The sequence below is a fragment of the Helianthus annuus genome, chromosome 7, assembly GCF_002127325.2.
Source record: "Helianthus annuus cultivar XRQ/B chromosome 7, HanXRQr2.0-SUNRISE, whole genome shotgun sequence".
In the NCBI taxonomy this organism is placed as follows: Eukaryota; Viridiplantae; Streptophyta; class Magnoliopsida; order Asterales; family Asteraceae; genus Helianthus; species Helianthus annuus.
The window spans coordinates 115,032,776-115,048,136 of NC_035439.2; the positions used below are offsets into that span (position 1 = coordinate 115,032,776).

Genomic DNA, 15,361 nt, shown 5'->3' on the forward strand with positions numbered 1-15,361 from the left:
TATTCGTACTCACTAGCTCATGCCCTTTTGGAGGTGTTCTTAGTTAGGTCAACAGGTATGCAGTGATCAGAATTGCGAAGATCATCATAAGCAAATCCTCTCGAGTTTGGAAATATGAGTATTAATAACTTGTGTTGGTTAAATTTAAAAGTGTTGATATCGTGATGAAATGCACCAATACGGACGGACTTCCCAACTTCTAGGTTGATGTAAATAGAAGTTTCATTTTCATCCCCTGTAGGTAATACAAAGTTAATGTAGTTATTTTAGTTTGGTATTATAAGCTATACCGAGTATCGATATCGTATCGAGTATCGATATCGTATCGGTGCAGTAACAAACAAAACAAATACCGTTCGAAACCGAGTTCTTGACGTATTACACAAGAATTCTGTTTAAAAAGGTATTGGTGGTTCGAAAACGAGTTCTTGACGTATTACACAAGAATTCTGTTTAGAAAGAATTCTTTCTTGACGTATTACACAAGAATTCCGTTTAAATAGGTATTGGTGGTTCGAAACCGAGTTCTTGATGCATTACACAAGAATTCTGTTTAGAAAGGTTACACGAATTGAAAATAGAAAATATATAACATGTGTATAGTGTATTATACGGATTGAAAAAAAAATATTGAATACTTTAGTTACGTAGATTTAAATGGGTTGAATAATTTTAAATATTATGCTTTATTACTTTTTTAAAATTAAAAAATAAGATAAGAAAGGATGAAATAAGAGAAGCAATTTTTCTTTTTAAGTCCACATAGTCAAATAATCGTGAAGCAACCATAACTTATCTCTTAGGTACAAATTTTCGGAATACAAAGTTTTTAAACTTGTGTAAAAGTATAATATTTATGATATGCTTTTATCAAAAACTTTCGATACTTCCAAGTTCAGAAACTTTATTGTCTGTCTCACATCAGAAATGTCGACCTTAAGTTATAATTATACATTAAAAAATACCCTCTAAGACCATGTGTAGTGGTTTAGCTCAATAATGCCCTCACCATGGGGCGTTTTGCGACACGTGACAGTCCAGTCAGCATGGGGCATTATTGGGGGTTATTGCAAAAGTGCCGTAGTGGGATAATGCCCAATAACACCCCTTCCAATCAATAAACAATTATTTTTTTTTATAGAGAAAAGGATAAAAAAAAAATAAGAAAAGGCCCCTTACACTTGGACCACTCCCATTGGCCACATGCAAATTCCATTTGACCACTTCAGCGTTTTTTTGAAAACGCCGGCATGCAATTTTCTCAAATATAACATCGGAAAAAGCCCGGTGTAATGGGTGGGGCGTGTTTTGGCCTTTTTTTTGAATTAAAAAAAAAAAAACGCCCCACTACACGGTCTAAATTCCTTACAAAAATTCGTAGACAATGTAATAATATAGTTTTTATATATTTATCTATTCCAATAAAGTGAATACCAAGCCAATTATTGGTGTTATTTGAACCTATTCCTTATTAGGTGTCACCTGGAACTAGTGGTGTAAACGAGCAAGCCTGAGCCTGACTATGCTTGAATTCGAGCTCGGCTTGGTGCGAATCTACTATTTTGAGATCGAGCTCGGCTCGAAAATAAGACCCAAGAGCTCGAGTTCGGATCAGCTCGAGGTAATTTGAGAACAACTTTAAACGTGCTAAAACCTCGGCTTGAGCTCGCTTCAATAGCTTAAACAAGCCAAAGCTCGGCTCGCCAATGTTAAATAGTAAGTATATTATAGATATAAAATATAATATAAAATTTGTTTGGGCTCGTTTAGGCTCATGAGCCTAAACAAGCTTTGTATGTAAAGCTCGAGTAGGGATGGCAATGGGTCGGGTTTGGGACGGGTTTAGGTAATCTCAACCCCAAACCCGATTAGATATGCTTGTCCCAAACCCGTCCCAAAACCCGGCGGGTTTCTAGCGGGTGAATACCAATCGGGTATCGGGTATACCCGCGGTTTTCCGGTAACCCATCAATTTTAAAAAGTTTACCCGTTGGGTATACCCGACTCAAAACCCATTTGGTGACTACTAATCAGTTACATTTAGTATTATCACTAAACAAAAATATATTAAATAACTATAATTTATACGGGATAAAATACCTATGTGTATAGAAAAAAAGATGTATTATATATTTACATATTTAAAAATATAAAAGAAATTATATCGGGTATACAATCAGGGGTTTACTTTATCAGGTAATTTGGTCGGGTAAACGGGTATATCAGCAAATCCCAAACCCATCCCAAACCCGCGAAAAAAATAAAAACTACTCCCAAACCCGATTAACCGACCCCAAACCCGTCCCAGATGTGTCGGGTTTCGGTTTTACCCATCAAGTTCGGGTTCGATTGCCATCCCTAAGCTCAAGCTCGATAATTAAACAAGCCATATATCAGGCCCGGACTTGTTAAGGCTCAGCACGTTCAAGCTTTTTACCGATCTTACCCTGAGTAGTTCTCGAACCGCTCGATCTTGTGGTCTAGAAGTCCTTCACACTGACTCTCATTTGTTTCTAGGCCAAACTAAATATGCGCATGATATTCTCGAACATGCAAACATGCTTGATTCTAAACCAATTGCTACCCTGCTTATCCCGCATGCTATTTTTTTACCGAATGAACCCCTTTTTCATACCCCACTCTCTACCGATCACGGGTGGGTGCCCTTATTACCTAATCATCACCCGCCCTGATTTATCATACGCTGTGAACCAGATTTATATATAAAAAAAGTTAACATAGACGAAACAATATTTAGCATTGGTAAAAAAATGTAGTGAGAACCAAAACAATTAAGAAATCAGAAACACAAAGTTACCATTAACATTAACAAATAAGAAACAACACCAAAAAGCAAATTGTGCTGTGGTGGAAGCAAATGGTGCCACAATGCTCAAGATTCCAATTACATGTTACTCAAACCAGAATTCGTAGTAAGCATGGATTCGAAATTATGAGATTATTTGATGACAAAGGGATTAAAATATGGAAATGAACAGGAGAAGAACTGACGGGTTAAAAGAGAAGTGGGGAAGTGATAACCGCTGCCTACAAAAAAGAAACAAGGGAATTTTGGTCACACTTATAAGAGAGTCACTAGGATTTAAGATCAAATACAAACGAAAAACAAATAAGAAGGGTAAGAAGGATTTTGGTCTATTGATCTAAAATTTGCAGGGTTAAGATTAGTTTTAAATAAAAGAAGATAACAGAAGGGTATAAAAAGAATCCTACATTTATTTACTTTCTCGCTCCACATGCAAGATACATGTCAATTCCTCCCGTCAATTTAAAACGTTCATAACTTTTTCATACGACATTTTTTTTTAAAAGTTCACCATAATAACAAGCGTTTTTTTATCTTTAATATGAGTATGATATTACTATATAAAAATAAAATAAAAAATTTCATCTTTACTGTTTTTTTTTGTTTTTGCATTGTGTTAAAAGTTCAGATCATTGTGTCTTTTAACTAGGTTTTGTTCATTACGTTTTTACTAAGACTTCTATACATTGTGTTATTATAAAAACTTATAACACAATGTTAATTTGGGTTCAGACCATTGCTTTTTTATCAAAACTTATAACACAATAAAAGTGGTTTTATATTTTGGTACTTTATATATTGTGTTATAGGTCTTGGTCGTTGTGTTTATTCTGCTATCCATTGTGTTTCAGTCTGTTGTTCATTGTGTATTAGTCTGTTGTCTATTGTGTTTTAGTATGTTGTCCATTGTGTCTTTTATTTGCTCTCGATGGTGGTTGTTGTTGAATGGTGGTGGAGATGGTGAACAGTGGTGATGGCAGGTGGGGTGGATGTTGCGATGACTCGATGAGTGAGCCACACATGGCTGTGCGTGTGTTTGTTTGAGAGAGGGAGAGATGATAAAAGAGTTTTTATTTTTTAGCTTTGTACAAAATAGCCCCTGAAGAAGAGTTTTTTTTTTCTTTTTTTTTTTTTTTTTTTTTTTTTTTTTTTTTACAAAAAAGCTCATACGGAGGTAAAATGACAAGAATACCCTCATGTGCAAAGCACATGACCATACTTAACCAAAAAATCTAACTGGGTTTAGCCTAAAGGACATAACGTGCAGGATTTTGAAACGTTAAAGACAAAACTCGTCAAATTTAAAGGTAGAGAACACCGCCTGCAATTTGATACAAACATAAAGGACAAAACTTGTAATTTACTCTTATATTAATGTATTTTTTTTAATTTAGTGTAATGTCTTTTTTAATTAAATGTATTTTATTTTGTTTAAAATACGTTTATGTATTAATGCATAATTTACAGAAATACAAAATAAAAAAATGGACTCGTCAATGAGGTAGTGGTGGAGTGGTTGGGGAAAGACTTGGTGTTCCTTGTGACCCAGGTTCGACTCCCACTCTCCCTATTATTTTCTACGGCATCCAGGTGAAGGGCGACTACGGGTGGGGCCCTTTCGTCTTGGATGGGAGGCGAGGTTTTACCGATTATTTCACTGTCGTGCCTTCGTCGGGTTCCAGCGCATTTGGGAGAGCCAAGGGGCTGGCGGTGGTCGAGTAATCGACCTTGGCCACAACGCCCGTTATCACGGTGGTTGGCACGTCGTTCCTTGCCGTTAAAAAAAAATGGACTCCTCATGTGTTTGAGCACCCCTAGTGTTTGAGTGCAAAATATGAAGTTAACATGACATGTGTTGATTGTCTAGGTGAAGAGTTTATCACTCTCCATGTGTTTGAGCACCCCTTCCACCCTTATTAAAAAAATTGATTTATGTAAAGCATATTCAAAATCACTCATTGTATTTTACCCGATTTATATCACACCCATTTAATAACAAAGATATCATTTGACTTTTACCAATATAAAAAAATGATTTATGTTAATTATTCAAATTTGCCGTTAAAAAAGTATTTAATGTGGTTTATATCACTTCCATTTAATAACAAAGCTATCATCTAACTTCTACCAATATAAATACACATTGCCTGAAATATTTGATAGATAGAAATCCATCCATAATCTTCGAACATCGATACATATCAAGAATTTATAAGGTATGGCGTCAATGAAGCTTTATGTTGCAGTCTTGCTCATACTCACAATTGTTGGTAAGTTTATAAAGAGTGGTGGATTCAGAAATATTTTTCTCAATAATTTTCATTAATTTTTTTTCAAATCATACAAGATTTACACTAAATTTTTTCAAACCGAGAGAGTTCCCGAGAACTCTGACACTGTTTATAGATCTGTTATGCCCATAACTTTTATAGTAATATGTTCACACTTTAATAACACATTTCTAACTATTATTGTTCAATGATGGATCCATGTATGATTTAGGGACTGAGGTTAAGATCGGAGAAGCTTGTAAAGTAAACGGTTTTCCTTTGGAGCAATGTGATGAACCCCTTTGTAACTCGAAATGTACAATTATAAACAAAGATCCTCAAGCAAAAGGCTGGTGCGGTGATGACTGGTGTATATGCATATGCTAAGATTCATGTATTTTCACAAAAAAAATCGTTTGTTATTTAATAAAAGATCGAGTTTTGCCAATGAACATGTTATTCCAGTTTGCTTATCAAGTGGAGAGGTTGCTTACAAAGATGATATTAATGTTTTTGGAATGGTGATTTTTTAGATAAACAAAATAGAGTTTATTGTCGATTTAATAGGCTAAAAAGACACTGTATCTATATATATTCTAAAGTTTAGTTATATGTTTTATTTTAAAACCAAAATTTATGGTTGTTTTAAATGAGGTCATTTACATATATCCCCCTTCTAAGATCATTTATTACATATATACCCAACCCATAAAATCAATTACATCTATATATATTCTAAAGTTTAGTTATATGTTTTATTTATATATATTCTAAAGTTTAGTTATATGTTTTATTTTAAAACCAAAATTTATGGTTGTTTTAAATGAGGTCATTTACATATATCCCCCTTCTAAGATCATTTATTACATATATACCCAACCCATAAAATCAATTACATCTATATATATTCTAAAGTTTAGTTATATGTTTTATTTTAAAACCAAAATTTATGGTTGTTTTAAATGAGGTCATTTACATATATCCCCCTTCTAAGATCATTTATTACATATATACCCAACCCATAAAATCAATTACATATTTCCCCCTTTTAAACCACACATATTACATATTTACCCATATATTTTATTAAAATCACTCCTATTGAATTACTATTTTACCCTTAATGAACTTATTAAATGATTATTACATTTTTCCCCTTTCTAATACCATTACTTACATATTTTATGATTTAATGTGTAATATAATTGTTTACAAATAAGATATTAACCTAATGATATGAATTCATTTTTTTATAAGCCCTGCCTATTTTTTTATAAGCTTCTGCCTCTGTTATGTGAAAATTGAAAGTTTTGCTTATATATAATACGTCATAGCTCTTAAGCATTATTTTTTTTAAAGAAAACAGTCATGCGACCATGGTTTAAAAATTTACTTTTGCTGTAAAACAGTTTTTTTCAATATTATTTTGAATGTTTAAAACATGACGACTAGATTTCTGAAATAGCATTACACAAGAAAAATGGAAATTTAGCTCCTGCTTCAAAACAATTAAAATGTTGATGATCGAACTAAGATTTAGGCTGAAGAAAAATTGATTACGACTTGAAAAAAACAAACGTATATTGTATAACAATATGTTTTTTTATATAAGATATTTTAGATAATCAATATTTTAAAGTAAATTGTTAGTGTAGTTAACTAAAATTTAAATGTATAATGGGTCGGTTGTAAAAAATATGTAAACTTAAACTTAACCAGTAACTAGATATGTAAAAAGGTCACTTGTATAATCTAAAATTTAGTTACATGTTCTGTTTTAAAATCAACATTTATGAGGTTTTAAATGCAGTACTTAAAATAATATTGATTAAAATAATATATTACAAAATCATAAGTATATTATAAAGCATTTTTTAGGGGCTTCTTTAAAATTAAGAAGTATAAGTAAAAATGCTTAGTATACAACACACAATGCATATATTAATTATGTTTGGGGGTTAAATTTGTCATTTTTCTACAAGGACTTCTTAAAAATTAAAAGGTACAAGTAGAAAGACTTAGTATACAACACACGATGCGTATATTAATTATGTTTTAGGGGTAAATTCGTCTTCCAACATGAATATTAAATTATTAATATCTTAATTCTAACCGATTATAATTAATTGAAATGGATCTCTGGGGACTATAATTAAGTGAATGTAATGACTCATCTTAAATTAACAATACAAAGAAAATAAAATTAGTTTAAACATTTATAATGAAAATACATTGAAAAAGCAATTCCAAATTCCCAAATACTTCCAAGCTAGCTAATTAGATCGGGTTGATCCTAAATAATAACGCTAACAAGTTAATTACATATTTACATCCAGTTTTATCTATCTATACTATATTATAAAGCATTTCTGAAGGATACCGGCAAAATTTAAGTAATTACAATATTTTATGCTTATGATACAACAACTTAATGGGGTTAATAAATGGGCACAATGGTCTTTTAACATGGGTTAAATGATTTTTTAAATATAAATTAACAATTGAAGTATTCTTAAATACAATTAAATTGATAAAATAAATGTAGACAAAATGATAATAAAAATGAATTCGAAGAGTTAACTAAATGTAGACAAATGATAATAAAAAAGAATTCGAAGAGTTGTCTACATTGTTTCCTAACGATCGAATTTAATTTCAACAAATTAGCTGAAAAGTTGCGATCTTGATGCTTACTTATATTTAAACCCTTCCCTAAGTCATGCAAACCTCACAATATGGGTTCTCATTATTTCCCATATCTTCTCCTAAACTAATAATCCAACTATGTACTTTTGTTGTCCCTTCACCCCTCTCTCATTTTATAATGTTGAGTATCATGCATCTGTCTCATATCTTACATTCATTTATTCACTCAACATCAACCAATGATGAACACCAACAGTCCTGCCCATATAACACCACGAGATCATGGTACATGTTTTGATAACTACTCAATCTCTACTGATTTATTGATTCATGATAATAACATGATATATCTTACATTACTTTAAATGGTTTTTACAATATTATGGTTTTTAAAATGCCAAGGTCTGTTAGCGATGATGTGGAGTGCTAATGTGACTGGAATTTAAGGATGGAAAGTGTTAGCTCTGAAGATGGTGTTGAGATATCGAAACGTGATCTGGTTCCGGGTACTTTCATGCTTTCGCAACCAATGGTTGTTTAAATCGGTTTCGCCTGAAAAGTTTACCAACCGATGGTCCACGTGGTTCTTTTTGTGTAATAAAGTCGTTTTCTCTCTTAAAAAACAGACTATTGCAACCAATATTTGCTAAATGCACATTAGCGACAAATTTGCAACTAAGAATTAAAACGATTGCAAAATTAGCTAATGCTTGCGACCAAAAACGATAATTGTTTTATTTAAAAACTAGCGAAGATGAAACCCAAATTATTGTCACTAAAAGCACTCACAAAATGTCCACTGGTCGCAAAGTAGTAGCAAATTTGATTTGCGCATGAAGGTTTTAGCAACATTTTGTGAGTTATGAATGTCATCTTACCCTTTACTTTATTCTTCTTCTATTGTTTGGACAGAAATGGGACTCAGATTTGGTAGAAGCAAGGCACATCAAACATCTTGATGAAAACCTCAACATCATAAGATTAAGATTTGGGGAGCACAGGAAGCCGTTTTTTTGTAATTAACCGCGAGTTCATCGTGTACGAGAGAGAAGAAACAAAGGGTGTTGAACTCTTGTAAATGATCAAGGAATAGATTGTACTTATTTTTCGTTATAAAGGTGTTAGTATAGTTTGATCTCAAAGTTTGAAGGATATTGGTATGAAGGTGGTACCATTGGCCTCATTGCCAAAAGAAATGACAACAGAATATTCAATAAGAAATGGTATTACAGCCTGTAAATCACAAGCACACCTGCTACGATTCGCCATCTAGGCACCGAATCCCTGTACTACCACATTGATGGGTTCAAATCTTTTAATTAGATAATCCAATTCATTTTTTATAAGAAGCGTCAAAGATAATTTATTTAAAGTTTAATATAAATTAAATTTTGTATAGTGGCACATATAATTCGATTCGATCAGCCTTACTTTACCATTATCTTTGTATTTGGTCTTTGTTTAAATTTTATTCAATATCATTTAGTAATTCTTATTATTATTTTTTTAATTTTAGTATTTAAAAGCTTTGGGATATGAATGAGCCAGTTTTCATCTTAGACCCCTATGAGGTTTAACCATTTGAAATTTAAAACGTGTTGATATAATTGTGATTCGATTGGATATGTTTCTATTGCAGTATTTGGATTGAATTGACTGTTGCAATTTAATAATCGTCAGTTATAGTTCGTTTTTGAATATAGAGAAACACTAACTTATTTAAGGTGCTTGATTTGGGTGAATAGTAGCAATATAAACTGCTATTGTAATTTGGTGTGATATTCAATTCAGTATCAGCAACCTAATCAAATTGTGCCCTAAACATAGAGTAAATGTGTTCACCAGCAAGGTAATAATATGTGTTAAAGTAAGGCTGATCTAACCATTATCCCTGTAATGTATGTTTTTAGACTTGGCATACATGTTTGTTCTTAAACAGATTCCGCAAACAAAGTTTCCTGTGCTATGCACGCCTTAAATTTTGTGTGACCGTCTTATGGTACAAGCTCTTATCACGTTTTGTTTGGCTTCTCTTACATTGTCTTTTGGCTAATTATCTTTTATCCATACATAAACATTTTACCCGAACGCACAACAAAATGAAGGACAGTAACTGTTGGTCATGCCGTGCATCGCACGGGCCTACCCTCTAGTTAAATATGTAATTTTGAGAAAATTAAACATTTAACCAGCCTTTTGTGGTTTTCATCCTACTTTTTACAGCATACCTAAATTACATTTAATAAATCTATCTATTATCTAAAGCAAAATAAAGGTTGACCATTTGACCATGATATAGCAATGGTCTTTGGCCAGATAATTGTGTTTTAGGCGCCAATTTCCTTTTCCTCAATCCTCCTTCACTTTCACGAGCGGCAATTGCTATACAGCTTCACAAAACAAAGCTTCTCTCTCCAATCAATTCTGTCAAAATTATTCAATACTTTCCTTTCTCAAATGTATTTCTAATAGAAGAACCCTAAATGTTACGTATCATTCATCTTATCTCCAATCTATCACCATATTCGATTGAACACTGGCAATCAAAATCGATGAAGGAAACGTGGGGCTGTGGTGGTGCAGATCTGGCTGGAAAAACGTTTTCAGATCTCAAAATCATGGTGTCAGTGGTGGTGACAGTTGTTTTATTTCGATCAATCTGTCTATGATTATTCAAGCCTAAATCATGGAAGGGATTATTTAACCCCAAATCATAACCGGAGGATCTGGATTAGGTATGTATAGCGTTTCTCTCAATCGTGAAGGGCTTTTGTATAATGATGTTTATCTGTATTCTAATTTATTCGTATGATTTTCTTCTCCGATCTGTATTTCGTATTTCCTTATTTTGTTATTTCCGATTTGTATCTATGATCTCCGACAGACCCTACCGCTGTTGATTTATTGTCTATTGATTGATATTGATATTATTGTTTGGATTCCCATCTCAGTTTGTGTGTACTGATTACGTTATTGGTGTTTAGAGGCTTCGATAAGTGATGATCAAGAACCCTAATTCTCTGCCCGTCTTCTACAAGTAAGGATTTTTTCTCTATCTTTAATGTTCATCTGAAATCTTAATTCATGTTTGATGTTTTTCTTATAAGTTCATCTATTTAATGTTTAAAGTATTGAATCGTCTCTGAAATCTCAAAGGGTGTATTGGTGTTTGAAGTTCTTGAATCATGATTGTCTTTGAAATCTCAATTCTGCAATGATTTAACACGACCATTCGATTTCAGCCTAATCGTAAGTCCTCTCCATCCTTCCCTCTCGGCACATACATTTGGGAATTGATTTCCTGATTTCAGATATGCTTTTATGCTTCACCTTCTCTTATTCGAATAACCATTGCGAATTTGATTTTGTGCATTAGGGTATGGTACAGATATAGTGTCATGGAGCAACAACGTGGATACTGTTTTAAGGTAGACTGTTGTTTTATGTTAATGAGATGCTATTAGTTCTTTTTTGGTGAAACTATTGCTTACTCAAATGGCTGGTTAAGTTATGATAAGTTTAATACGCTTCCTTTGACGCAAACTATATATAAGTTGAATTTTGGGTTATTGGGTTATTGTTCAGTCTCAGAGCTTTAAGACATTTAAACTACACAATTTCATTAATTATAGTCTCACGTAGGGGTGGTAATGTTAGAGCATATGAGATCGTTGGTACTTGTGCTGGATTAGTTTAGTTGTAGTTTGTATGCATTTTGAATGTTTAGGGGTTGTTTTTGTAATTATCTAGAAGTTATATTCCTGACCTAGTGTAGTTAAGATACCAGCAAATTTATAAATTTGCTGCAAATTTATAAATTTGCTGGTTAGTCAGGACACTAGTATATATACCCCAAGCATTGTAACATTCTCAAGCTTTTGGCTCTTGGTGCAATAGAAGTGTTGTTTACATTCTTGTTGAGCTTTAATCTGATTTCCAAGGTTGTGTATTGTTATATCTTTCTGTTTGGATTCAATACAACACTAGTTGTATTCATCAATCCATTAGCTTCACCTTCATCTTCATTCTTGACATTTCTTGACTATTCATAGTTCAAACACTTAATCAATAGGTGTTTTGGACTAAAACAACCAACCACTGTGATCCGGATACGTTTTGGGATCTACAATTTGGTATCAGAGCCTTTGTGCTCTTGGTTGTTGTGTTCTTGTTAAGATTTCTCATTGCTTTTGAAGGTTTTTCAAAGTTTCAAGGTTTTTAAAATTTTTGGGCTTAAAATGGATTGATTTGGTGTGTTTAATTAATAGGTTGTTGTTAATACTTGGTTAGGAAGTCATTTTGGTCATTTTGATGCATCAAAACATGGTTTTTGGGCTGTTTTTGAGTGATTAGAGGGTTTTAGTTCGTGATAAACCCTCTGGTTGGCGAAGTTAACTTGAATGTAGCGATGAATTTTTGAATACAGCGACGATATTTTTGAACACAGCGACGATAATTTTGAATATAGCGAAGATAATCATTAAACGTAGCGAAGATAGCGATCTTGTCTGAATCGTTGTCTGTTTCATCGCATAATCAGCAAGTTAGCCGACTATCGTTCGAGCAAATTTGCTGATCATCAGCGATATAGCATCATTTGACCCATTAGCGATTTTATCGAAGGCGACTTCGAGAACCGTGCTAGCGAATCACAGCGTTCCTATCACGGTTTCCGGCAATTATAATCTAACTCCGTTTGATGTTTGATTTGTCAGCGTAGACAGCGTAGTTGTTCGTGCAGGATCTAGCATCTCGACAGCGAAGACAGCGAACTAGCCAGATATCAGATCAGCGAAGACAGCGAACAAGTTTTCAGAGATCATAATCTACATCGCTCGCCGGCGATTTTAACTGGTTTGTCAGCGAATTAAAGCCTGTTTCAGCACACATTCCTCAAAAACTAAGAAAAATGTCGCTAAATCAACTAAGTCCAATCGCTCAAGCGGAACTTGAAACTGGAACCACAACTCGCCCACCAAAGTTGAAAGGAGCGGAAGATTTTAGCACTTGGAAAACTCGCATTCAATCGTTCTTCGAGTACACGGATTACAATCTGTGGCTCTCCGTTACGGCCGGACCTCACGTTCCTACGGTAGTTAGAGGAGATACGGTGGTTCCTAACAACGATGCTACCACCTTCACTGACGAAGACAAGGCCCTCATTCAACGTGATCGTCGTGCACACGCCGCTCTGACCATGGCTTTATCAACAAACGACTGCAACATGTTTGAAGAACACCGAACTGCTAATGCACTCTGGAATGCATTGATCGAGTACTATGAGGGAAATGAAGAACTGATCGAAAGCAAGAGAGATATGGTGCAGAAGCAATACGACATGTTCTGCGGAGTCCGTGGAGAGAGCTTGTCTGATCACATTAGCCGCTTCCTAAACATGATGACCAAAATGAAGAAAGCTGGAAATCCTGTAACCAATCGTGCTGCAATAAAGAAATTGCTTGACTCGCTCCCCAAGGAATGGAGCTTGCAGTGTATGATGATCAAGAAGGAATTCCTCAACAATCCTAATCCTGTTACTCTGACAGATCTGATCAACACTCTAAGGGCATTTGAAATGGACGTAAACAAGAGAGAGATGAACACTGCTGGATATCAACCTAAAGCAACTCAACCTTCAGCAGGACTGAAGAATGTAGCGTTTCTTGCTTCAGGGGGCATTACTCCACAAGCTTCTGATCTAATTTATGCAAATGCTTCCGCAAGCGCATCTAAAGCCCCACAAGTTGTTGAGAAAACGATCACTGTCGACACTCAAGCACTGAAAGTTTCAACCGAGAATGTGGCACTCTTCAACACTTTCCTAAGCAGCTATGAAGCCCTAATGTCTGGGGAATTGAGGAAGGAGATGTTTACTGCCGAAGACATGTATCAGGTTGATCCAGATGATATGGAAGAAATGGATCTGAAATGGCAAATGGCCATGATCACTCTGAGATTGAAGAAGTTTCAAGACAAGACAGGCAAGCGATTAGGTCTTGGAAAAGCTGGTTTTGACAAGTCTAAGCTGAGGTGCTACAACTGTAAGAATCTTGGACACTTCAAGCGTGACTGTCCGATGTTGAAAGAGGGAAACAGTGAAGCTACTCCTGCTGCTAAACAGATCACTGCCGAAGAGAACAAAAGCAACGCTTCTCCCAGCACGCCGAAGGCTTTGGTTGTTGAAGACTATGACTGGAGCGAAGAGATCACTGAAGCTAAGGAACAAGTCAACAAAGCACTGATGGCCAAAATCTCTAGTGAATCATCTGCAAAGCACTTTGAGAAGCAGACAACGGGAATCCCAACTGGAAACAATGATGCTGACCAGGGATTGAAAGGTATTCTACCTTCAGTGGAGTCTGGTGATAAAGCTGAAAAAGATGCTGAGAAAGAAAGAATAAAGTTCAAGCTACAGCCATGAAAGCAGATGCATCAAAAGAGAAAGCTGACAAAGACTTGGTAAATAGTATTCCACTTAGTTTCAAGGAGAAGTTATGCTCCGAAGCATGCGTTGATGTCGTGGCACATTATAAATTCCTAAATCTGGAGTTTGAAAGGCAAAAGGACAAAGCTTTGAAAATTAATAATGAGCTTAAACAAAATGAGGCTGCATATCAGAGAAAGTTGAACTCAACTTTGGCTGAAATGCAGACTCTTAAAGAATTTGTGTTTAGAAAAGATTTTATCATAAATGATCTTACTGAAAGGTTAGAAAAAGCGTTAAATGAAAAGAACAAACTCCAGATTATAATAGATAAATGGAATGTCAGTCAAAAGGCCTTTACTGACATCAAAAATTGCCAACGACCAACGTTTGTGAAAGACGGGATTGGTTATAAGGATAGGCACGGAAATGAAAGAAAACTTTTCTTTCCACCTCACAGCAAAAACTACGTGCCTATGCCTACTCCTCATCCCGAAAATGATCTCATAAATGAAAAGGCCCCAGTTGAACAAAATGAATCTTATAAAAATGAGACAACTGCTAACTGTTCTAAAAGCGATGCAGATTCCATTGAGTGTAAAGAAGATGTGTGCGATGATGATGGAGACTGCGGAGGGTCAAAAATAGGAATTGGTTATTCAGGCGACAGTTATTCCACCGTTAACTGGTTCGTCTGGAATTGTTCTAAAAACAATGTTAAGGATGAATGTAATAGTTTAAGTAGGATGGATGACTGTAATGGCCAAGTGCCTAAAACTAAATCTGTGGATGACTGTAAGGGCCATGTGCCTACATTTGAGACCCGTGATCATGAACCTTATGTGTCTGAATGTCATGGTTTGAATTATGCGTGTCGTGATGATAATGTTGCTTGTGAATCTCCTGTATTTGTGCCAGAATTAAAAAGGAATAGCTTTGGAAAATTCCTTACAAAGGAAATTCCCGAATTTATTCCTTCCAGAACAGGTATGACAGAATCAGAAAAGAAAGCTACTGAAGATCAAGATAATGTAGAATCAAGCGCCATTACCACAGAAGATGAACAGACATCAGAAAGTTCGCATTCAGAAATCTCAACTGAAGATCAAGCAACAAGTGATGAAAGCTTCGAATGTTCAAGTTGTGAAGCAAGTGAAGAACAAAATTCAAGCAAGGACAACACGTCTGAAAGCT

The 15,361-nt window shown here is 34.6% G+C and overlaps 1 long non-coding RNA gene across 4 annotated transcripts; it reads left to right on the plus strand.

Moving 5' to 3' along the window:
* The first annotated feature begins 10,104 nt into the window (after window positions 1-10,104).
* On the plus strand, window positions 10,105-11,189 carry LOC110925752. Of its 4 annotated transcripts, none has more exons than XR_002584708.2 (4): window positions 10,105-10,478; window positions 10,695-10,780; window positions 10,873-10,992; window positions 11,120-11,189. It is a non-coding gene; the product is annotated as an uncharacterized LOC110925752 (long non-coding RNA). The 4 variants fall into 4 exon arrangements; XR_002584714.2 differs by having other exon boundaries at window positions 10,900-10,992; XR_002584711.2 differs by having other exon boundaries at window positions 10,728-10,780.
* Window positions 11,190-15,361: the final 4,172 nt, after the last annotated feature.